General features: G+C 42.3%; 1 pseudogene; it reads left to right on the top strand.

Annotated features, from left to right (window-relative positions):
• The first annotated feature begins 4,314 nt into the window (after positions 1-4,314).
• On the top strand, positions 4,315-4,432 carry LOC124596838 (annotated as a pseudogene).
• Positions 4,433-25,255: the final 20,823 nt, after the last annotated feature.

Raw genomic sequence — 25,255 nt, 5'->3', positions numbered from 1 at the left:
CCGTGAGCCCTCGTTCGATTTCCGAATCGCCCCGGATGGGGCTTCCCGTCCAGCAGTGCCAAACAATCATTTCATTTTTCACCGTTGTCACTGGCGCAAGGTGAGACTTGTAAGCTCTTGCTATCTCTGGATTTGCGTGAATGACATTTTTGCGGAAGTCTGATTGTACATCGGCAGTGTCATATATTCTACACACCAACATGAGTAGTCTTTTTCTACCACTTCCGCCGGTTATTTTACATAGTCTGATGGAGTGTTGAGTATTCTACCTGTCTTATTTCATCTTCAGGTGACCAAAGTTCTTTTACATTCAGGTTCTAATACTGTATCCCCTACATCTTCAATGTCGACACCTGTTTCTTCTTCTGTTATGCTATCCGACAAGTCTTCCCCAATCAGAGGCCTTCATTGTATTCTTTCCATCGATCTGTTCTCTCCTCTGCATTTAACTGGGAAATTCCAGTTGTACTCTCAGTGTTACAACCCTTGCTTTTAATTTCAGTGAAGGTTGTTTCGACTTTTATGTACGCTGATTCAGTTGCTGCGACAATCGTTTATTTTAGACTCCTCACATCTTTCCTGCAGCCGCTTCGCCTTGGCTGCCCTGCATTGCCTGTTTATTTCATTCCTGAGGGATTTATCTTGCTGTATTCCTACGTTTCCTCGAACATTATTATACTTCTTTCTTTCGTCTATCAACTGAAGTTTTTCATCGTGTGTCCAAGGTTTCTTCGCAGTTCCTTGTACCTATGTTCGTCTGTCCTATTTCTGATTGCCCATTTTAGAGATACCCGTTCCTCTTCAACTGGACTTCCTAAACTGGCATCCCTTATTGCAGTATCTACTCCTCAGCGAACTTCAAACGCGTCTCATCGTTCCTCAGCACGTCAGTATCCTATTTTCTTCAGGGATAATACAGACGGGTATATGTATCAGCCTGAAGAAAGAGGCCCTGGCCCGGAAAAGGCCGAACTCAAAGTTACATGCGAAATTTTTTCTGATACCTCTGACAGTGTAATACATACATAGATACTATTGTTGCTAAGATTGGAGTGAAGCAAATTTCACTGGTAGTGTTGACCAAAAAGAGAAAGAAATGTCTAATAAACATGGGCACTTAATCGCATACCTTAAGAGCTATGATTACCGCTTCATCTTCTATAGTGTGAAATTAACCTCTTCTTCTGAAAACTCTTTGCTTTCCATATCTTTGCACCAAGTAGTATGGACCAAACAAGAAAAAATGCCCACTAAATATGGGCTCTAAAACGCAGTCATTAAATGGTATGTGTGTCTGATCAGTAGAAAACATGAAGTTCACAATATTGAAGCGGAAGAAGCTCTCATACCTCTTAAGGTACGAATTTTCGAGGACATGTTTACTAGAACGTTTTCTGGTATTGATCCACACAGCAATCTCAAAAAGTTGACAAGCCTACTATCCTATCAGAAATAGTACCGATTTCCCTATCACAGGTATTACAATGATTTTTCCGGTTTATCAGGAGCTTTCAGTATGTCATGGAACAACTCTTTGGGAAAGCAGGGTGCTTTATTCAGCATTCCACTCTTTTGGCTACAAAAACCTATTTTTCAACATGATATCAGTTCACTGAGACAGCCATACGCCACCTTATTAGGAAGGCCTGTATGCACGCATGGTACCACTCTACTGATCAGTGCCGGCCGGTGTGGCCGAGTGGTTCTAGGCGCTACAGTCTGGATCCGCGCGACCGCTACGGCCGCAGGTTCGAATCCTGGATGTTTGTGATGTCCTTAGGTTAGTTAGGTTTAAGTAGTTCTAAGTTCTAGGCGACTGATGACTGATGTTAAGTCCCATAGTGCTCAGTTCCATTTGAACCATTTTTTCTACTAGTCAGTGTATTAGCCAAAGTCTTAACATCCCCATCATCCACATACCGCTTCCAGCTTTTTTGGGCCAAAATAGATGGAACTCTAAATGTGTGAGACCCGGGTTGTGGGACTGCTGGGGAAGCACAATCAGATGACGTTATGTGATCTCCTCTCGTTTGCACAGATTTGTGTGACGCCTTGCATTGTCATAGAGAAGGATAATGTCGTTTGCATTTTTGTTGCCACGAATACGCTGAAGTGATTCCATCACTTTCCTAAGGGTAGCACAGTACATTTCAGAGTTGATCGTTGCACCATGAGGGAGTACATTAAACAGAATAACAACTGCAGAGTCCCTGAAACCCGTCGCCATGACTTTACCTGCTGTAGGTACGGCTTTGAAGTTCTTCTTCGGAGGAGAAGCGGTGTTCCGCTACGCCATAATTTGCCGTTTTGTTTCCGGTACGAAATAATGATCCCGTGTTCCATCACCTGCGACGATGTCCAACAGTGATTACTGCGATGGGACTCGTAACGCGTAAGGAATTCAGCACAGATCATACTTTGTTGCACTTTGTGGTGTTCTGTTAGGCAGCGAGGAACCCAGCAGGTACATACCTCTGAGTACTCCAACTAGTGGATGACTGTGTCAGAACTGCCAAAAAAGACGTCCAGCTGAGGAGCAGCGAAATTTTGGTGGTGCGTTTCTTTTTTTTTGTTATTTTTGTGTTTTTTTTCTTTTTTTTCTTTAAATATTTGAATCTTTTATATTTTCTTAGTTTTAAAATTTTTAAATTTCTTATTTTGTTTCTAAAAGTTTTATTCTTGCTTATTTATTCACTTTTTCTTTGTATTATATGTAAGTTTTGTTAAACTAAATGTTCTGTCGATCACTCCGAATAAGAGTGTCCGCACGTTCCACTACGGCAGGAGCTTTTGCTGACTGCGACACGTGGGAGATTGGACAGATTTGAGTAACCTTGGTGCAATGACGGCAGACGCCTCGCCCAGAGAGTCGCCGTGCTTATTGTAAGTGCTACGTCCCCGTAGATAGTCTCCTTAAAATTCTGAGACGCTCTAGTTTTCTGCCAAAAAAAAAAAAAAAAAATCAATGATATGCCTCTGCTTGGAACGCACCTCCATTACAGACCCATTTTGAAAACTACACACTGTGTCCAGACTAAGCGCCTGCAACTCTCGCTTCTCGCGAGGCAGACCGGTAGAGCGGGCCCCGGACCGATTAGGGGTCAGCCTGATAGGTCGGTCCGGAAACATAGACGCTTCCCAGAGATCACCAGGAGGCGTCCCCGGCGCCGCAAGAGGTCGCTACAGCCGCGGACCTCTTTCCTTCCGCTCGACACGTGACTGCAAATAGAGCCAGCCATATCGATGCGCCAAGCAGTATTTAGGCTGGCGCAGGAGCCTGGAGAGGCAGTTCACGCCGAGCGAGCCCACTGGTGTCATCGTAGCCGCCGCGTCATCGTCCACCGCCGACAGTTTACAGGAGCCGTCCTCGCACTACTCGTCCTCGGATTCAGGTGACGGCAACGTGGACACCCCGCCGCTCTTCACGAGACGCCCGGGGCTTGGTTTGGTGTAGTTGTATGGTTACTACAGACAGTTTATGTTGGGAAGAATCTCTGATTTAGTTATTGGTAGGCTTGGAGGATCAGTCCTACCTCACGAATATTGTTTTGTAAACTTTGAAGAAAGACTTTGGTTTGAATAAAAATGATATAAATCACACTCAGAGATTTTCCTGTCCGCGGACGGCGGATGTATTACTACATATAGCGCCGCCGCCTATCAGAACTTCATGAAACTATAGAGGCTGAAGTGGGAATATTCCGCGTTGTGGCTCTGAGCACTATGGGACTTAACATCTATGGTCATCAGTCCCATAGAACTTAGAACTACTTAAACCTAACTAACCTAAGGACTTCACACAACACCCAGTCATCACAAGGCAGAGAAAATCCCTGACCCCACCGGGAATCGAACCCGGGAACTCGGGCGCGGGAAGCGAGAACGCTACCGCACGACCACGAGCTGCGGACTATTTCGCGATGTCCCACAACAAATTTCGCCCTTTTTTTGAAACGAAATTGTTGGAGAAAAAGATGTGTCGCTTTGCTTATCGAATACCCCTCGTATGTTAATGATAGTCCTTACATTTTTGCCCTCACACTGTTACTTAAATTCACATAACCTACGGCAAGGAGCACGGTTTAACATTGTTTACTTGCTTAAGAAACTGATTAGCGACAACTTTTGAAGCTTATTTGCATTCGAACATGTCCAAAAGAACAGACACCACGCATGTAATTCAGCACAGATGCCCACAAGGCTTGAACTCATGGAAATCAGTGAAATGCCGTAAGTAATGAGGATAATGGGCAACTTGCACTACATTAGCAGTGTTTGGATAAGTAGAGAATTTAGGATTACAGGCTTTCTCGAGCCAACGGCCTTGCCGCAATGGTAACACCGGTTCCCGTCAGATCACCGAAGTTAAGCGCTGTCGGGCTGGGATAGCAGTTGGATGGGTAACGATCCGGTCTGCCGAGCGCTGTTGGCAAGCGGGGTGCACTCAGCCCTTGGGAGAGAAACTGTGGAGCTCCTTGATTGAGAAGTAGCGGCTCCGGTCTCGGGAGAGCGGTGTGCTGACCACATGCCCCTCCATATCCGCATCCAGTGACGCCTATAGGCTGGGGATGACACGGCGGTCGGTCGGTACCATTGGGGCTGCATGGCGTGTTCGGGAGGAGGCTGTCTCGGCGTATTTCAGCTACGAAGTCTTCACGGGTTATCAGCCGAGTGGCGTCTTCTAGTCGCAACGTTTCAATGGACTGCGTATCCATCATCTTCAAGAGAATATAACCTTCGCCTGAAGATGATGGACACGCAATCCATTGAAACATTGCGACTAGAAGACGACGCCACTCCGGTGATAACACGTGAAGATTTCATAGTAGAGATTTTGGGTCTGACGGGAGGCGTGTTAAGACAGTTGCTTGTAGCTGCGATGATCACGGTATCCGGATGTCCGCAGCCCGTGGTCTAGTGGCTAGGATTGCTGCCTCTGGATCACGCGGTCCTGGGTTCGATGCAAGGCAGGGTTGGGGATTTTCTCTGCCTGGGGCTGGGTGTTTGTGTCGTCCTCATCATTTCATCATTATCGTTAGTGACACTGGCTAGATTTCATTGTGAACAATTGGACTGTGTAAGAACTGGGACTTTGTACAGGTGCTGATGACCAACAAACCAAACATCATCGTCATCACTGTGTCCGGATGGCGCAGTGGTAAGTGCGTTTGCCCAGTAAGCAGGAGACCTGATTCGAATCCCGAGCAGGCAGAAATTTTCAACTTTCCCCATTGATTAAGTCAATGATGAGTGGCAGCTATAGTCATGAATTCCTTTGTATCATAATTCATTGTGGCTGCGTCATTAAAATGGTGTCTATTCTTTCGGATACTACGTACATAATTATGGATGAACCTGCTTTGCTGCTTACAGCCACGTGGACGAAATGGTTGTTTTCCTGTGCCGCCATCATATTGTGTGGTCCAGTACCTACTAGTAGCTGTGTATGACCCTCTCCTACCCACTTGCTCCACACTGCATCACCTGCCGCAACGGCGTGCACCGTGTGGGTTGCAATGTCGCTGTAGGACAAACTCGTATGTCGGAGACCAATTATTCTGCGCTGTTCGAAATAACTCACTTGTTGATGCTGCTCCCTTGGACACGAACAAGGCATGACGGCACCTGTTTGCAATTTTACCCTTCTTTCGAGAGCTCCACACCGACTGAGCTTGACGTAATAATGTCCCGTAGGGCTCGGATCAGATAAAAGAGGACGCTGCTTTGTATACGTTCACGTCACCTCTCTGCAGTCCTCTGTTTTACGCACCTTGCGATTTTTGTGCGGGTTTAGACTATTATTTCTGGATGTTGCTCTTTCTATATTTTTCCAGCAAGAAAGACAGTATTACAGACTCTTTAATCGCGGATGGCGTTCACTAACCGCACAGCAACGCCTTTATACAAGTTTCGCTTGCAGGTTGTTGTATATTTTTAACTTACTGCGATATTTGATGTGTTTTAATAGGCAAAAACGTATACCATCCCTCCAACCGCTGCCATATACGGTCTTCACCTGCTGCTGTATAATGAAATCACCTGCTGCTGCATAGTGTCTTAATCGCCGTTAAGTTAAACTGTATAAAAACAATGTGTCCAAAACAGAGCGACCACAGTTGAGGGGAAAAAAATTAAATATTGACATAGCTTCTATTAAAAGTGTCTATATTAACGCTCAGTGCCGAAGTGCTAGTACTGTATGATGGATAAGCCTTCAACGCCATAAAATATAGCCAACATAACGAATTGAGGTACATTGTGTCATTTACTGCCCATGTCGCTATAAACATATATTTTGATATCAAAATGAATAAATTGTAAAATCCATCGGCCTTAAAGTAGTTACAAAGTACTAATTAAATACCACCATTATCATGGAAATTAAGTGTAAGTCAGGCAGCGCGACAACTCACGGTCTTTTGACAGGTTGCTGATGAGTAGCTGCCACTGCGTAGTATATCTTTTTTGAAGCGCACATTCAAAGTGAAGTACCGTGAGACGTAATTATAAAATCGGTGTTTTCTAAGTTAATAAGCCCTTATTGTGATCATCAAAAACAGGCATTGCGGAAGGTCAGGCAATATGCTTTAGATGTTACATTTTTTCTGATATCTGCCTACGCAGTTTCATTTATTCAGTTTACCATGTTGCGGACCGTGGCACAAAATACTCTATAACAATCAAGAATTTGCCTTCAGCATTAATAAATTTGATACTTCATCAGGGGATAGTAATTAGGATCTAAGTGCTGAATATATGCTTCACTATCAGGTTGTTGTCAGAACACAGACACTTAAAAAAACTTTTCATTCCAGTGGTGTATAGTAAATACTGCATAAGTGACATATAACCCTTCATTCACAATTCATGTGCAAATATTTTTGACAAAGTAAACATGAAACGAAGAACGAACATTCGGACGTCGATAAAGGCTCTTATAAAATTATTACGTTGAAAATTTCTGCATTTCTCTTACCATGTAGGTAACACCGGAAGCATATTTGTCTGTATGTAGTCGTATGTGTTCCAAGGAACTCTTACATACTCTTTTCCCCTGCTATTAAGTGCAGTTTGATATAACACACGATCAATACATAGTATTTTTATCACATGTTTTGAACCATAATGAGTGCCATTTCCTTCATTCACAATATATGAAGGTAAACAAAGAGGCTCAATTAATAGCTGTGATCTTTTTGGGGAGAGGGGCGGGTGTATATGTCTGGAGGGTATTTATGGACTCAGAAGCATTTTTATGAAAAATTGAAAATCAAACGAGTTTAGTAACATCAGAGAAATGATAATAGTGAATATGAGCGATAATATTCACAAACTACAGCCTATTGATACAAGCGAAGGCTTCAAGTTTAATTTTGTAAGTAAGATGTCCGGATACTTATACAGAAAAGCTGTAGTATTCAAAAGAGGCGTAGAAGTCCTCTACGTATAATGCAGTAAGTAACTGAAGATATACTAGCGCATTAAAAATGAAGAAGGTAGCACAAGTTAACAAAAGACGAGAAAAACAGCAAGTAGCATAACATTATAACAGAGAAGTGTCCATTCCGACACAGCAGCAGAGACGCTAACTTGATAAAATATGACTGTTTCCAAACGTTTGGAACAATATTTTCATGGCATATATTACATTTCTTAGCAGGCCCAAGGCTGATGCTGTTCATCATACGGATTTTGGTGTTTTACTTCAGGGACTGTCAGCATTTTTTTAAAAGGATGGTGCATTTCTTAAAGTCTCTGCTTCCCATTCTGTACTGAGTATGTGGGATACTTCCGAAACAATGAGGGCTATAGCAACCACCTACAGCAGCCACCACAGGCATAAAACTCCTGGAGGATAATAGACTGCATAACTCAAAGTATTCTAGAGAGTGCAATGAGAGGAAGAAGTACTAGTCAACAAAAAACTATAGAAACAGCCATTAGCACAACAAAGAAAGAACGGCGATCTGCATAGTCGTGTGACTAGGGCCTCTCGTGGTGTAGACCGTTCGCCGGGTGCAAGTCTGTCGATTTGACGCCACTTCGGCGACTTTTGCGTCGATGGGGATGAAATGATGATGATTAGGACAACACAACACCCAGTCCCTGAGAGGAGAAAATCTCCTACTTAGCCGGAAATCGAACCCGGACCCTTACAATTGACATTCTGTCGCGCTGACCACTCAGCTACTGGTGCCGGACATCTGCATAGTGTCCACTCGGACCTCAAAAGTATGTTTTTAAATTTGTTTGGGACATCAAAGAAATATAACTACTCCTCAAATATGTTGTTGTACACATTTGGAATCAGATCACAATTTCCATTCATTTATGTATTTCGATACTGTTATTTAGAAAAAAAAGTGGCATGCCGGCATGGTACCACTCCACTGGTGAATGCCGGAGCCAACGTCTTGCTGCATCAAAAACGTCCCTATCAATCACGTACTACTGAACGCGGAGTATATTCTCCATTAGACCAGAGAAGTCGGAAGTTGCGGGATCCTTATTGTAGGATAGATAAGAAGGAACGGCACAAAGGAGTTTTGTGAGTTCCTTTCCAGCGTACAGGTTCGTGTGAGGCCTTGCGTTGTCATGGAGAAGGAGAAGTTCGTCTGCATTTTTTCGGCGATGAGGTTGTTGAAGTTTCTTCAGTTTCCTGAGTGTGCAGAATAGAGTTGATCGTTGCACCATATGTGGAGATATCAAACAGGAAAGCACTTTTAGAGTCTCAAAACACCGTCGCCATGACTTCACAGGTTGAGGGTGCGGTTTTGAAGGGTTTCTTCAGAGCAGAGAGGGTGTGCCGTCACTCCACGGATAGCCGGTTCCAAGTGATGATCCCTTGTTTCATCACCTAAGTTGACATTCGACAAATATTATCACGATCGGCTACGTAACGCGCAAGAAACCCCGCACAGATGGTCCTGTGTTGCTCTTTATGGTCTTCTGTTAGACGGCGCGGAACACAGATGGGACACGACATTATAAACGCCAACTGGTGGACGAGTGTGTCAGCGCTACCAACAGAAACGTCCAGCCGAACAGCGAGGTGATTGATTGTAATCTGTCGGTCACAACGAATGAGAGTCTCTGTATGTCCATCTCTTTAGCGATGGTTGAGCGACTCGGCTGTCTGATAGAGGATGTCAAATTAAACAACTTTCAGCCGTAAATTTTCAACCGTATATTATTGGGCAACCAGTTTCAGCGCTTTACTATACCTTCTTCAGGCCCCTGACAGACGTATAGGAATAATCTACCTCACTTGTAATCAAAACAGGGGCCAGCAATGCTGGTGTTAGTAGATATCTGTTACACTGACTACTTCAACCATCACTTGCCGACTGGTCACCGTAACAGATATCTGCTAACACCAGTAGTGCTGGCGCCTGTTTTGATTACAAGCGAGATAGATTATTCCTACACGTCTATCAGGGGCTTCAAGATGGCGTAGCAATACGCTGAAACTGGTTGCCCAACAAAATAGGGCTGAAAATTGCCGGCTGAAAGGTGTTTAATGTGACACCCTCTCCCCAAAGAGAGTGTCCGCACGTCCCAACACTACTGGAGTTACAGCTGTGTGCGGCTGGCCAGCACGCGGGGGATCGTAAAGCTGAGCCCCAGTGATGCGATGATGGCAGACGCCGCACTCAGCGACTCGCCATGTCATTGATAACGGTCAGTTATCCGTAAACTGTTTGCAAGCGCCAATGAATGTCTGGTGTGCACTAGTTTTCCGCCAAAAGAAACTCAGTGACAGCTCTCTTGCTGGAATGCACCTTCGCTACAGACGCCGTTTTGAAGGCTACATCTACATCTCCATCTACATGGATAATCTGCAAATCACATTTAAGTGCCTGGCAGAGGGTTCATCGAACCACCTTCACAAGTCTCTATTATTCCAATCTCGTATAGCACGCGGAAAGAATGAACACCTATATCTTTCCGTACGATCTCTGATTTCCCTTATTTGATCGTGGTGATCCTTTCTCCCTTTGTAGTTCGGTGTCAACAAAATATTTTTGCATTCGGAGTAGAAAGTTGCTGATTAGAATTTCGTGAGAAGATTCTGTCACAACGAAAAACGCCTTTCTTTTAATGATTTCCAGCCCAAATCCTGCATCATTTCTGTGACACTCTCTCCTATATTTCGTGACAATACAAAACGTGCTGCCTTTCATTGATCTTTTTCGATGTACTCCGTCAGTCTTATCTGGTAAGGTACCCACAACGCGCAGCAGTATTCTAAAAGGGAATAGACAAGCGTAGCTGTGTAATACCTAGCTATTTAGTTGAATTTACGGCTTTTAGATTACACTGATTTATCATGTAACCGAAGTTTAACGAGTTCCTTTTACCTCTCATGTGGATGATTTCACACTTTTCGTTAGTTAGGGTCAACTGCCACTTTTCACACCATTCAGATATTTTTTCTAAATCGTTTTGCAGTTTGCTTTGATCTTATGATGACTTTATTAGTCAATAAACGACAGCGTCAGTTGCAAACAACCGAAGACGGCTGCTGAGATTGTCTCCCAATTCGTTTATATAGATAAGGAACAGCAAAGGGCCTATAACACTACCTTGGGGAAAGCCAGAAATCACTTCTGTTTTACTCGATGACTTTCCGTCAATTACAACGAACTGTGACCTCTCTGACAGGAAATCACAGATCCAGTCACATAACTGAGACGATATTCCATAACCACACAATTTCACTACGAGCCGCTTGTGTGGTACAGTGCCAAAAGCCTTCCGGAAATCCAGAAATACGGAATCGATCTGAAATCCCTTGTCAATAGCACTCAGCACTTCATGTGAATAAAGAACTAGTTGTGTTTCACAAGAATGATGTTTTCTAAACCCATATTGACTGTGTATCAATACACCGTTTGCTTCGAGGTAATTCATATTGTTCGAACACAACATATGTTCTAAAATCCTGCTGCATATCGACGTTAGTAATTTAGTAGACTACTCCAACTACCTTTCTTGAAATATAAGCGCCGACACCTACTGGAACTTCATTTATCCATCGGAACTGAAGCGGAAATATTCCATGATGCCCCACATCAAATTCCGAAATTTTTCAACCGAAACTGGATTAGAAAAAAGAAGGTGTAGCATTACTCACTAATATGTGGACAAAACACTTAACATTCGCGAAAGTGCAAATGAAAACAGGCTCTTGAGTGCCATAAGGAAATAGCTGAATGTGGTCAACATTTTTTTTAGTTCTCATAAATAAGTGAACAAGGACGAGCAGCGATCCCAGACACTTATTGAAATAGAGACGTCTTAATGCGACATCGTCCGTGTCATCCACATGCCCTAATCGTTGCGCTACAGCTATTTTACTTGGTTTGGCTGAACAAAATGAAGCGTAATGGAAACATTTCAGATTGGGGCCGGCCATGCGAAATTACGTCACGAGCAACGTGCTTATGTTCAAATGGCTCTGAGCACTATGGGACTCAACTGCTGAGTTCATTAGTCCCCTAGAACTTAGAACTAGTTAAACCTAACTAACCTAAGGACACCGCAAACATCCATGCCCGAGGCAGGATTCGAACCTGCGACCGTAGCGGTCTTGCGGTTCCAGACTGCAGCGCCTTTAACCGCACGGCCACTTCGGCCGACAACGTGCTTATGCAACAAGTACTACTACCCCAGCGTCTGACAGTTACCACACTATCCTGATCAGCGCGGAGGTCATCAGACACAGCAGAAAGGCAATGCTGCTGTGGCCATGGCTGTTGGTAAAATACCAATACATCGGTATACCGATATATTTTACAAAATATGTCGATACGTATCGGTGGTATTATCCACATATTGATATCAAGTGCCGATATTTTTATTTTATATCATATTTTTTCACAATTTTTAGAAAATATTTGAAGTTGATCTTTTGAAATTTTAGTAGGACATAATCGTACTTCCACTGTGTGAAGGAGTCTTACTACTTTTTGAGCGTCCGTCACGTCCAATATTTCTCTTTGACACTGTTGGAAGCAATTATATGTGGCACAAAAGAAGAAATTCGACTGCACTTGGGGGGGGGGGGGGGAGGGGGGCCGGAGTAAATGGGATAATAATATTTCCGATACGAAGAAACAGTACACCAGTTGCGCCAAACAACACTGTCTGAAGCGACCAGTGCGCTGTTTCTCCACATCGTCATTCTTCAAAAGCAGCTGCAGAAAATGATGAACAACACTCTAAATGACAACAGAAACTGCAACGATTAGTTTCACCGCGCAATTCGGGCGCTACAACCGCTAGGTCGCTGGCGTTTGCAGAAACGAAGAACAGGAAGACAACAGGAAGTGCTCCAGAAAGATTCGATATGCGGCGGAACCGAACGATGGACCTGTTGCAACATTCTGCGTGGTGTCTGTTTGTTCCAAGTCGTGTCTCCCTACCACTTTCGCGCAACGACGCTCTGAGCGTGTTTTTTAGGGAATTGACTAGTTTGAACCTGGGACCTGTTGCTGGTAAGGAGACGTCAGACCACACATGACATGTAGAGTTCAGAAGAGTTCAGTGAGACTAGCGATGATATAATCAAATACTTAGTGATTTCAGCGTCAGCTCCACCACACTCCCTGTAAAAGAATCTTAATACTAACTAAATTTAGTGGAAGGGGTTGAAGGCTTTCCTATTTTTAGTTAGCTGGTGAAATAACGTCGAAAAAGCAGTTAAGTCTACCATTGGAAATTTTATTCTACTCACAAAACATCGTTTATAAATTGCACTATTAATAAAAGGAAATATTTTAATACAGGATGATAAAAACCAACTGCGTTCAACAAAAATGTGAACGAATATTCCCTGAATGGGTTTCCAAGTTCTATAATGGATCGAAGGTTGACCTATGCCATATCACATCTATAATCTAGGTTTAAATTAAGTTTCACAGAAGAGAAAACTATCAAAATGATCTACAGTGACCCTCAATTATCTTTAATTACCTATCTAGCTTGTCGTAAATTACAGTGGCTGATGTGGCTTCTCAATAATTATATAACAGAAAAATAATTGCGTTTCAGATTTTTACTTCACATAGCAAATTTGAATACCATGAGCTTTAATTGACGATCGACACTAGTATTACGCAAAACGGGGGTGTAACAGATGAGAGTTCTGCAGTTCTGAGTGAAGGCTTATTCGCTCAAAAATGCGGCACCGCGTGCGTTCATTACCTTGTCGGTGTTTAGGCAGCCTCAGGGGGCGGCGGGCGGCACAGCTCCACGCACCTCGCCATCTCGGAAGCAACTCTCTCCTAACTTCTCCTTACTACAATTTACCAAAGTTGGTTTAAAATAAGCTATCTGGCTGTGTTTTCAACTGAACAATCAGGGTCTCAATGTTAACCTTAAGCTCCGCCTACAAAATTCTGTCCATCCAATGAGAAACGTTATACTTTTCGTGGTGGGGCAATGTTTTTAACGTTTGCAACGTAACAGAGACGCGAAAACATCTTACGCTAAAACTTGCAGCTGGTGTGGCCCTTTTAGTGTTATCGTAAGATCTTTACTGTACTTCTGGAGGGCTCTATCTTTTAACGTGGGCTGGGGGATGGTTTTGGCGGTCAGCTGGCGACGTGGGTGTCCGTCTCTTATCGTAGGGCCTCCTAGCCTACACGATTCTGCTCTCGGCTTCTGTTCTCGTTTCTCCCCTCGGAACTGCGTCTGTTCCACGGTGGGAAGGTATGACATGCATTTAGGCGTTCTTGTGTTAGTCCGTGGTATTCCATTTGCTCACTCGTTGATCGTATTACTTTGGTTAATTTGATGTCAGGATTTATTCGGAGCTATGTGACATACTGCCGGATTTGCTTATCATGTCAGGGTTTTCATGTAAGGTGTTGGATTTGCCTGACACCTTACACTGTCAGGCACCTTTCATTGCGCCACTTACATGCTGTTTCCATTGGTAGCAAAGTGGTTATCGCCAAGCTTGAACGTGCATCGTTTTACTTCCAGTTCTTGCTCTAGGAGGGGTAGGCAGGCTGCTAGCTTGTTGATTTACAGGATATCTAATAACGAATCAAAACTTAAATATACAGCTCTAAATCCTGAAATATATTTACAATTTGCTGCCGATATTTTTACAGGTGGATACGTCGATATTTTCTCCGCCTGTGTATCGATATTTCCACGCGGTATATCGAGAGACAATACTGACATTTTTTGAAAAATTGATACATCGGATTCCCGATATTTTTAAAAATTTCTGCAGTCCTCGCTGTGGCGTGGGTGACTTGATTCCTTCACGCCCGAGCTTATTTCAGTTGCGGCTTACATGATAAGAATCGATGCTTCGGCAAAACAGGGTCGACCCTAATCCATGGGAATACTAGTTATATCTACACCAAGTATAAAATCTGACAGCCACCAGCTCCGATGAGGAACCGTCACTGGTTTAATAGGCTGTACGTATCAGCTATGCGTCATCTCTGTAAACTGCCGTTGCTAGATGCGGCCCTGCTTCTAGCGCTGAGTCCCATGCTGCCAAGTGCCCTACAACTACTGGACGACCTCCAGTCACTGCCAGCCTCCGGCCCTGGCGGTTCACGGTTCCAACCTGCGGCAGTGTAAGTCCCCAACCGCCTTTCCTTGTGTATAGAAACTTTGCAGCCTGCCAAGTTCTCGTCGCTGGGACTACATTCTCCGCACTGGCTCCACGGCAAGATACTGCGCTCTCCGGAACACCCTGCACAGAGACACGTAGATGCCTCAATTCTGTGTAGTGAATCCCACTGCACCCTTACCGACTCGCTGCCGTCATCATTTCACTAGCAGATCATTTGAATTAGAGCGCCAAGGAAAAGTAAAACACAGTTGTACGTGACTAACGCTGGAAAATAATCCCGTATTACAGAATGTTTTTGCAATGTGTTGTGTAGGTAAAAATCGTGTGGCTATCTCACCAATAGATTTGCAGCAATATGAACAATAAAACTGTTAATGGTATCCTCAGACTGTTTACAGATGATACAGTTATCTATAATGAAGTACTGTTTGAAACAAGCTAAATATTCAGTCAAAAAGTAATACGAGCTTCAAGTAGTGCAAAGATTGGAAACTCTCTTTAACACTTTCAGTACCAGTAGTTTCTGCCTGAAGCACCATCTTACTAATTTTGCTTTGAAGTAGCAGACCTTTAGCGTGAAAACACCGATGCAGTTACGAGACAGAGACATCTAGTGGTACGTTGAGGTACTTCTTCGAATATAGAGCATTGTAGCAGTAACTTCCGCGTGCAAAGCGACTGCCGGTACAGAGATTGAGCTGCGTGATTGCTGGATATAATGACATGCCGTTTCGTTTCTTTTTTTATAGCAGACATATTGTGGAGACCATTTGACGTTGAAAGTAGGTACATCTATAGTTGCTGTAACGTACAGATTGTGCTACTGCTTCTAAGAGCAATGGCGCATTTACGTATAGGCCCACTAAGCTCGGGCCTAATGGGGCACCTTAGGGGGGGGGGGGGGCGCACCTAAGAGCGAAATTCGACTATAGAAGCTTGGAAATATACATAGTTTACTTGGTGACTGAATGTAAATTTAACATTCGGTTTCTGTCTGATATCATCTTCATGATTGTTTAAAATATTTGGAAGTAAGCTGTCAGGACGGCAATCTACAATACAATGTCTGAAACGCTAATATTCCGAGAATGTTGTCGGCTTCTACTTAACCCTAAAAGATTTTCCCCGTGAAAATACCGGGACCCCTGAAAAGTTGTGATAAACTAATCAGTAGTTTCTTAACACTAGGATGCATATACAGGGCCTCCGAGGCCCTTGTGCGTCTTCATTTCTAAAAAAAATTCTGTATTTTTTTGTTTGATTTCAAACTGCTTTCCAGTACTCTTTCACTATCACTGTGACATTCCTCCTATCAAGTTAGATTGAGATAGCTTTTTAAGTTTTTTGTATAATTAATTACGTTTACCCATACACCGTGAATGCATAAGCAGGGCTTCAGAAGCCCTCACACATTTATAAATGTTCTTTAGCCTATATTGTCTTCAACATTTGTTTGGGAGCAGTTATTAATTCAACAATAACTGTAGTGGTATTTCTAGCAACAGGAGTGCCAACAGCAGCAGTAGCTGTAGTAGTAATAGTATAACTAAAAAATAATACGCACTACTTTCACATACTGGCGATGTCGGTGTATTATTGATCTTTTTGCTATCATATGTTTTATTATTGCATAGTATTGTTGTCCTGTGCTGCTCTTGTCAGCCTCATTGTTACTGTAGTTTGTATGTTGCTCCAAGGCCCATATTGTTACGAGTATGACGAGTTTAGTGCTGCTCAAGCTACTGTTCGAGAGACACCCCTTTTGCGATGGCTACGACACGCAAAGCAAGAGAGTCAGTGCGTACAAATGCTGCTAATTTTGAAAGTGTTGTAGCTCAGTGGTTTGAAGAAGAGGAAGGAAATATTTTTGAAGATGCAAGTAGTGAAGAATCGGCCAATGAAACTGCAGATGTGAATACTGAGTCAGATGACAGTCCTTCCGATAATATTACTTCATCACAGTGTGAAAATGAAGAACCACCACAAAAAGGTATAGAAGACAACACATACATTAGTCAGAATGGAACAATTTGGAAATTAGATCCTCCTGCAACTTTTCGTACGCCAGTCCATAATATCGTAAAGGAGGCACCAGGTCTAGCCTGTGGTTTGAAAATCCATAAACCTAAGGATGCCTGGGACTATTTAATCTCCAAGGAAATTCTAGAGGAACTCATCAACTGTGCAAGTATTGAAGGCAGAAGAGTGGCTGCTATACGTGGTAAAACGTGGAAAAACGTTCGCTTGCTGAAGGGTTTTCGTGGCCTTTTACTTCTTTCTGGTGCTGAGATGAGTTGGGATGTCCCTTTTAGAGAATTATTCTTGGATGAAAATGCAAATCCTACATATAAGGCCACCATGTCAGTAAATAGATTCGAGGATATAAGGAGAATGATTAAATTTTATGACAGGCGTACCCATGAAGCTCGATCTGCAGATGACAAACTTGCAGCTGTTCGCTATGTATGGGAACTATTTCTTGACAAGTGCAGAAATAGAATGATTCCCAATGATTCGCTCACAGTTGACTAACAGCTAGTCCCATTCCGTGGAAGGTGCAGCTTCACCCAGTATATGTCCTCAAAACCAGCCAAGTATGGCATAAAAATATTTTGGTTATGTGATGCTACATTTGCATATGCTTTAGACGGAATTGTTTACACGGGAAGGAAGCCCCATGAACCTATTCAGAAAAATCTTGGATTGAAAGTGGTGAAAGAACTTGCTAAAAGCATTGAAGGATCATCAAAAAATATTGCTTTTGACAACTCCTTTACTAGTGTGCACCTGGCAGAAGAGATGCTTCAGAAGCAAATTGCGGTGGTGGGAACAATCAAACAAAATAAACCAGAAATTCCTAATGAGGTGAAACCATCTGCCTAAAGAGCGATTTATTCCTCTTTGTTTGCATTTAGAGGTGACATTGCAATGGTGAGTTCTGTTATCAAAAAGAAAAAGTCTGTAATTCTCATTCGCACAATGCATCACGACAGAAACATTGATGAAACTCATGGAAAAAGAAACCAGATATAATAAAGTTCTATAACTCTACGAAGGGTAGAGTAGATCAAATGAAACAGATAATTCGTTATTACACTTGCAAGAGACAAACAAGAAGATGGCAATTTGCATTATGGATGAATATGATGGACGTCGCAGCAATGAACAGTGAAATTTTATTTTCCGCCCGACATCTGACACACCAAAGCGGAAGAAATGATAAAAGGCGTTTGTTCCTAAGAGATTTAGCAGAGGAAATGGTAAGACCACTAATGTAACTTTCTATTCAGATCCCTAATCTTCCAAAGAAAATCGTTGATGCCATGCAAATATGTGGTGTTCAAAAAGATGTCATATTGCCGAACCAACTACCTGTTCCAGGTAAAAGAAGAAGATGCAATTATTGTCCATATTAAAAAACAGGAAAAGTGCTATGACATGCATTAAGTGTAAAACCAACATTTGTGAGGAACATAGTAGCGTTCTTTGTGCTTCTTGTTTGTCACATGTTGAAAACCAAGATAAATGCAATTTTATGTGAACAATGAATAATAACTTTTTGTCAAAATACTGCCTACATACATGATATTGTGATTAATGAGTATGTTTTAACTGAAGAAATGTTATAAAATGTAAACTGCAACTTATAAGTGAATTAATGAAATTATTTCTGTATGTTGTATGTAAATGGAAATAACTAATAAAAATTCACTCTTAGACGTTTTTAAAAAAATTAATAAAATGTTAATCAGGCCCACCAGATTCTGTTACTGTACCTTAGGGATCTTTCAATATGACAGTAAATTTGAGAGAAATAAATTTAATTCCAAAGAATGATTATACGAAAGGATGAAAATTTTAAATTAGGGCAGGGACTTGGAGCCCTTGCGTATGCATTCATGTGTGTTTTCGGCACCATGCATCCTAGGATTAAAGAAAGTAACATGTGTGGGTCTCAGTATGTAAAATCCGACTCTACTTAAATTTCTTCTAGAAATTATGGGGAAGTATCAAATCAACCCTACATTACTGTAATTAATGTGAAAGCTCAGTGGTCTTCAATATATGAGTTTTGATTTAATGACACCTGTTTAACAAAACATGTTGATACTAGGAACTTTTTACATTTTTAAACACATCTTTATATGAAAAGAACTGAAGCAGAATATATAATAATGTGTGAAATACACTTCAGAACAGTTTAAAAATTTTATTTATTCATTTACTAAGTTACTTTTACTGGTGAAAAAAGAAGAAAAACCAACTTTCGTTTGCCTCATTGTGCTGCAGCCTGCAAGATATCAAAGATCCCACTCTGTGCAATTGAATAGTATGTGGCATTGCAAATTTTATATTAAACTTCTCAACAAGCTATTTTTCTTCGAGGAATGGTTATTTTTACTTTATGTTGAAACAAAAGCTGCATTTGCGTGTAGACATAACAGCAGTGTTCATAGAAACGACAACATTCCACATCAACTGCCAACAAGACCACTTAAACTTTGTAGTATGTCTTCTCTGCCCAAACTAACCGCTAAAATGTTATAAGAATAAGTGGGATAAGGGTCGATCCAGCACACCTCACTGCAAGAAATGGCAAAAATTATTTGGTTTTTAAATTAGAAAGACAGTGTCAAGAATACTCACAACAAATTTGCGTCCCAGCTAAAATTCCGGCGACGCGAGAAACAGAAGCCAAAAAAGGGACTGTCCCGGTTTCTTCACGAGACAAATTCCATCCGGCAGGGGCGCTTCTACTGTTCACTGACAACAGAGAAACCGGTGACAGTGAAATTATATTATTCTGCATTGTCGTTCTTTCATAGCACGGTTACATCGACTAACCCGAGTTGGACAGTTCATCGCTCCGTGTTTAAAAGAAAAATCTTTGTACTCGTGTGCCGCGTTTAAAGTAAAAAGCTTTGTGCTCATGTGCGGTGTAGTACGATTGAAACTCGATACAGTCTTCCTTTCTTTCCTTTTAAAATTTTTTTCCTTTTCTTTTGACTATTGATTAACAATTTTGGGAGTGCCTTAACATGAATAACAGTGAGAAAAAGCAAACGTGCAAAATTAAGTGGGGCATCATTTCGGAAATTATCGAAGGAAAGGCGTGAACGGGAAGCCAATGTTCTAAAAATGCTTGACAGAGTAGATAAATTTTTCGCAAGAATGTTGCTGGTTCGACTTCGAGTTCCAGTAGTACGGGTGACATTTCTGGCACTGTAACTGTTGTAAAAGAAGTAAATACAGACGAAACAAAAGTTATAAATGATGAAAAACAAATTTTTCCTGATTTCGAGTTTCACGAAAAGCTAAGTGTCGAGTCAGACATTACAATAAGAAATAACCTCGTTAGTGATGTTCGTGCAGAATGGTGTGTCTATGAATCAACAATCGACATTCTCTTACAAAGTGGCACTAACCAAAATTGTACCGGTGATTTTTCTAATTCAAGAAGATCAACAGGCAATAAAACCAGATATTTGAACAAAATTGTATTTTACTGTAAATTTTTAAATGGTGAATCAGCTTTGCGTGATTTTCTAGCATACTCCTGTAGCACCGATGCTATTTTTTGTGCACCATGTAAATTGTTCTGAGGTAAGGCAGCGATTGCTGCTAATGGTATTGCAAATTCGAAAAATAATTCTTTTTATTTTATCTCATCATGTGAATTTACTTGAACACAAAAATTCTGAGTTATCACTCTTAACAAGAAAAAGTCACTTGAAACAATAGATAACCATTTCGAGTCATGTGTAGAGACAGAAAAAATGTACTGGTGCAGTGTGTTGAAAACGGTGTTTGCAGTAGTGAAGAAGCTAAAAAGTTGTGGGCTTCTCCTACGTGGACACGTTGAAAGATTCCATTCATTACATAATCATCAGTTTATGGTGTCTCTTCAACTAAAAGCCGAGTTTGATCCTTTCCTCGCAGGGCACACTGAACGATATGGAAATCCAAGGCGGGGACATACAAGTTATCTTTCTACAACTATCTGCGATGAAATAAGGGAGCTTCTTTTTGAACGATTAAAAAGAATTATTATAAGTGAAGTAAAACAAGCCAAATATTTGTCTACTGCGGACATTTCACATTTTGCTCAATTATTTTTCATACTAAGATACGTGAACGAAAATGGTGAACCTGTGGAACGTTTCCTTCTGTTTTTACCAATCCAGGGACACCAGTCCGAAAACTTAGCTAAGGCCATACTAAAAGTCCTGTCTACAAATTTCATTAATATTTCTGACTGTAGAGGCCTGTCATACGACAACGCAAGCGATATGCCAGGAACCTACACTGGTTTACAGGCACGCATTAAAGAATGAAATCCTTAAGCACATTGTGTGCCTTGTGCAGAACATTCTTGAATTTAGTCGGCAATAGTGCTGCATGCTGTTATCGGGAAGCATGTCCATTTTTCAATGTAGTGCAAAACGTTTATAATTGTTCCTCTCCTTCTAAACAGCGCTGGGATAAACTTCTTACTTTCATGAAACCAGGAAGCAAAACGGTAAAAAGTTTATCAAAAACATCTTGTTCAGCAAGAGAGGAAGCGTGTGTAAGTGTATATGAAAACTGGGAGGGCGTTATCAATGCCCTCACACATATTGCCAATTATACGTTTGAAAACTCACTTGTGTGAAATGAGGCTTCAGCTTTACTGAATCAACTCAGAAGACTAGAAACAGCATTCATGATGACAGTTTGGAAAGACGTACTCCTGAGATTTAATACTGTAAATCTGAAAATGCAAAGTGGAAATATTGATACTAAAATAGTGCATGACTAATATGAATCACTTGTAGGATTTATTGCATCTATTCGTGGCATGTTCGACCATTATGAAAATAACTCCATGGAGATTGCAAATGATATAGACTGTGAAAGCACCTATAAAAGATCACGAAACTGAAATTTAATTATGACGAAGAAGAGGACTCAGAAGTAGTTTTTCTGAGTGGAATGGAAAAATTTTGAGTCGAAACATTTATCCCAGTACTCGACAACGTGTACTCCGAATTAGTGAGGAGCAGGAAAGCTATAGAACACTATTGGACTCCTTCACAGTTTTCAGTAACCACAATAACAGTTCACCTCACGATATTGCTGAACATGCAGCAAACCTCCGAGCGTCGTATGACACAGATTTAGAGCCTTCCTTCCCTGGTGAATGTGTATATTTCGCGAAACTTTTGAAATCTTATGACATCAGTGACATACCAGTCGAAATGAGTAAAGTTTTACAAAAAGAGAAGATACAGTCAGTGTTTCCGAAACGTTGTCTGAGGGAGATTGAACGCCTTGTCCACTCTTCACATCGAAGCCGATCTTCTGACTGATAACCGTCGGAACTATGAAGATATGATCAACGAGTTTTCTGGCGTCAAAGCCAGACGCAAACTTTGCTGACTTGTGAGTCTGTTTATTTATTCTTATTCGTTTTAAAAATTTAAGATTGTAATGTGATTTTTATTATAACTTAGAGCACATTCATTGGATTTACAGACTACGTATTACCTGTTTATTTTACAATTGCCGATGGCAGAACGCAGAACTAAACCTCGTTTATGTGCAGACGTGACCGAAGAGGGCCCACAATACTAAACAATACCAGAATGACCCAGGCCGCTCGGCGCAGTACAGTCAAGTCATACTGATACTGTAGTACATTGCAACTGGTGTGTATTCTTGGCGTCTGCTTAAATGTATAGTTATCGCGGAAATAAACGTTATTGGAGAGTACGCTAAGATGAAAAAATTTAAAATTATATTTGTTTTCATATCGTTAGCGCTCCAGGGTTAATGAAATGGAATGATCACATAGTCTTAGTGACAATAAAGCAAGTGGCAGACTTCGTTTACTGCAGAGCACGGGGGTAATGGAAAGGTGATGGTTCGTGCTACCCGTCCTAGAATACAGCTCAAGCGTTTGTGACCCTTAGTACTAACAGGGTGTACTGAACGTAAACAAGGAAGGGCGGCACGAAAGTACATAGGTTTCTTTGACCAGTTGGAATGTGCCACAGTGATGCCGAAGGAGCTGAAATGGTAGACTCCTGAAGATGACCACGAGAATACCTACTTAAAAGTTTCAAGAACTTCCATTATATGAAGACTCTAGGAATCTAGTCCTATCTAATTGTTGCTTCATCGCACCCGTAGGGAGCGTGAGGACAAGATTAGAATAATTGTAGCGTGCACGATCGCATTTAGACAATTATTCTTCGAAAATTAGTCTTAACGGAAAGAAATCCTAATAATTGGTACAATGCGATGTACCCTACGCCACACTCTTTACAGTAGTCTGCAGGGCATAGATACAGACGGATACGTAAAGCTGTTAACTGCGTGCGCGGCCGGAACAAAGACAGAGACACGAGAAGAACTGACGCTACACCGCTTCTAATTTCAGCTTGCCGCAATAGCGAAATCTTGCGTCAAGCGTCTGATCGGACGCCGCAGCTAGAGAGCCTCCCGTGAAAAACGACACCTATGAGCTACATGTGACAGTGTAGCATTATTATCAGCATATCTACGTCCTTGCCTCATTTGGATAAAACAGAATAGCGCAATGTATCAGCGAAACAAGTCAAAGCGTAAAGCAGACAAGTTCCAATATGTATATCTGGTTCAGATTACATGGGATCATTGAAAAGTTCTGCTTGTCCCACTCCTAACCTAACCTACCATTCGGCAACCATATTTACTTGCCAACCCCCCCCCCCCCCCCCCCCCCCGCAAAAAAATTTAATTGGAACGCCATTGGATGTAACAAATCTTTCAAGACTACGACACTACTTAAATCTGGCGGCTCCAAGAACACTCTACCACGAAATTACGTCCACTTTTAGTAACCTTATCGAGTTTTAAATCTCTAAAGAGGATACATGATTATATAACTGCGATGGTGAATCACGAACGTAATAAGTCCTGACATAAAGAGAAAATGCACTACAAGTTGTACCGGTTAATTACAATCTTTTTTACTAAAATGATTGCGTTATTAAGACCAAACGGGTTTTGCTTTATTCTACAGCACCTTCAGTGGTCCGGAATTTTTGTTCAAAAATGGATCAAATGGCTCTGAGTACTATGAGATTTAACTTCTGAGGTAATGAGTCGCCTATAACTTAGAACTAATTAAACCTAACTAACCTAAGGACATCACACACATCCAGGCTCGAGGCCGGATTCGAACCTGCGACCGTAGCGGTCGCTCGGCTCCAGACTGTAGCGCCTAGAACCGCACGGCCACTCCGGCCGGCGGAATTTTTGTTGTTTATTTGATTCTTGTGGCTGTTTTACGAGTATTCAGCACTCAGCACTTCCACTGCAGTAAATATTCACGTTTCTGTGCAGAGAAGAACTACGCTCCTAGTAAACAACAAAAAACTGTCTACTCAAGATGCTTCAGAAGAAAGCGAAACGCTTCTGGTCCTAATAACACTTTCTTACAGTTGCAAAAGATGGCAATTGATCCATACAATTTGTGTATCTGCAACTGTGGAAAAAAGAGGCTGAAAACAAAGAAGACAGTACATATGGAAACTGTTTATGATGTATGGGTAGGGGAAGTCGACCCGTTACGAAGAGATTCCACATTAATGTTTTTGAACGTCGACTCCACCCTGGCCGGCTCTTACCACAGACATGATGCACTGGCTTGTGTCAACGTAAGACTGCCTGGGTGTGGTCGAGGGGTGGTCGGGGTGCAGGGACTGGGGATAAGAAGAGCTCAGGGGTGTAGCCAGTGGGTGGTGGGAGGAACGCGGTGTGAGTCAGGGAGAGAGGGCGAATGGCTCAAGAACTGCTTGGTTCCGAAAAGAGAGGAGCTAAGCTTTTACTTTGGACCATTTAACAAACTGAAACAACCATCCTGCACCACCGCGGGGACCGCCACAGCCGCGTCGGGCACTTTTTCTTCCTTCGTCCTGTCGTTCCTCTCACACCCCTCCCCTCTCCTCCTCGCCCTTTCCACTCACACTCGGTCCGCGCCGAGTCCCTTGTGTTCTCCGCTAAACCGTATTCTTACTGACACCCGGGTGAAGCCACGAGCCGCTAACGAAATACATGCTAAACACGTTCCCTCCCCAGACGCTTATCTCCTCCCCTAAGCCTCCTATGTCTTCTCCTCTCCGCCTCTCTCTTTCTCTCTCTCTGTTTCTCTTGCAGCCCTTCTTCTTTTTCCGCTTCTTCTTGTCCCCCCATCTTCTTCCGCCGGCGAGGCCCGAGTCGTATTTTGCGCGCGTTGTCTCCCTGCCCTCTCCCACGGAGCTACCTCCCGAGCCCACAGCGCGTCTCCCCGCACTCCTTTGTTTCAGCCCGCGCTCCACCTTCGCGCCACCAAGTTTTTAACCCGACATGTAGTGGGGTATCACTACAAAGCGCCTCGGAACTAGGAAACGCGCGGTATAAATTTTGCGCGCGCCCGCGGCGCCGCTACGTCCGTCGACTTTAAAACAGCGCGCCCGGCCGCCTTGTTTAGCATTAAAACACATTACCCGACGTTCCGCCGCCGGCGCTGAAAACCCCCCGGGAATGCTTCCAGAGGCATCAGGCCTGACAACCCATTCATTACCGGCGGTTTACAATAAATGTAGTCCACCTAACCGAGACCGAGATATTAAAAAATGGCAAATTGCC

Source organism: Schistocerca americana, chromosome 2, assembly GCF_021461395.2.
Source record: "Schistocerca americana isolate TAMUIC-IGC-003095 chromosome 2, iqSchAmer2.1, whole genome shotgun sequence".
Lineage (NCBI taxonomy): Eukaryota > Metazoa > Arthropoda > Insecta > Orthoptera > Acrididae > Schistocerca > Schistocerca americana.
This window is presented reverse-complemented; position numbering and strand designations above follow the sequence as displayed.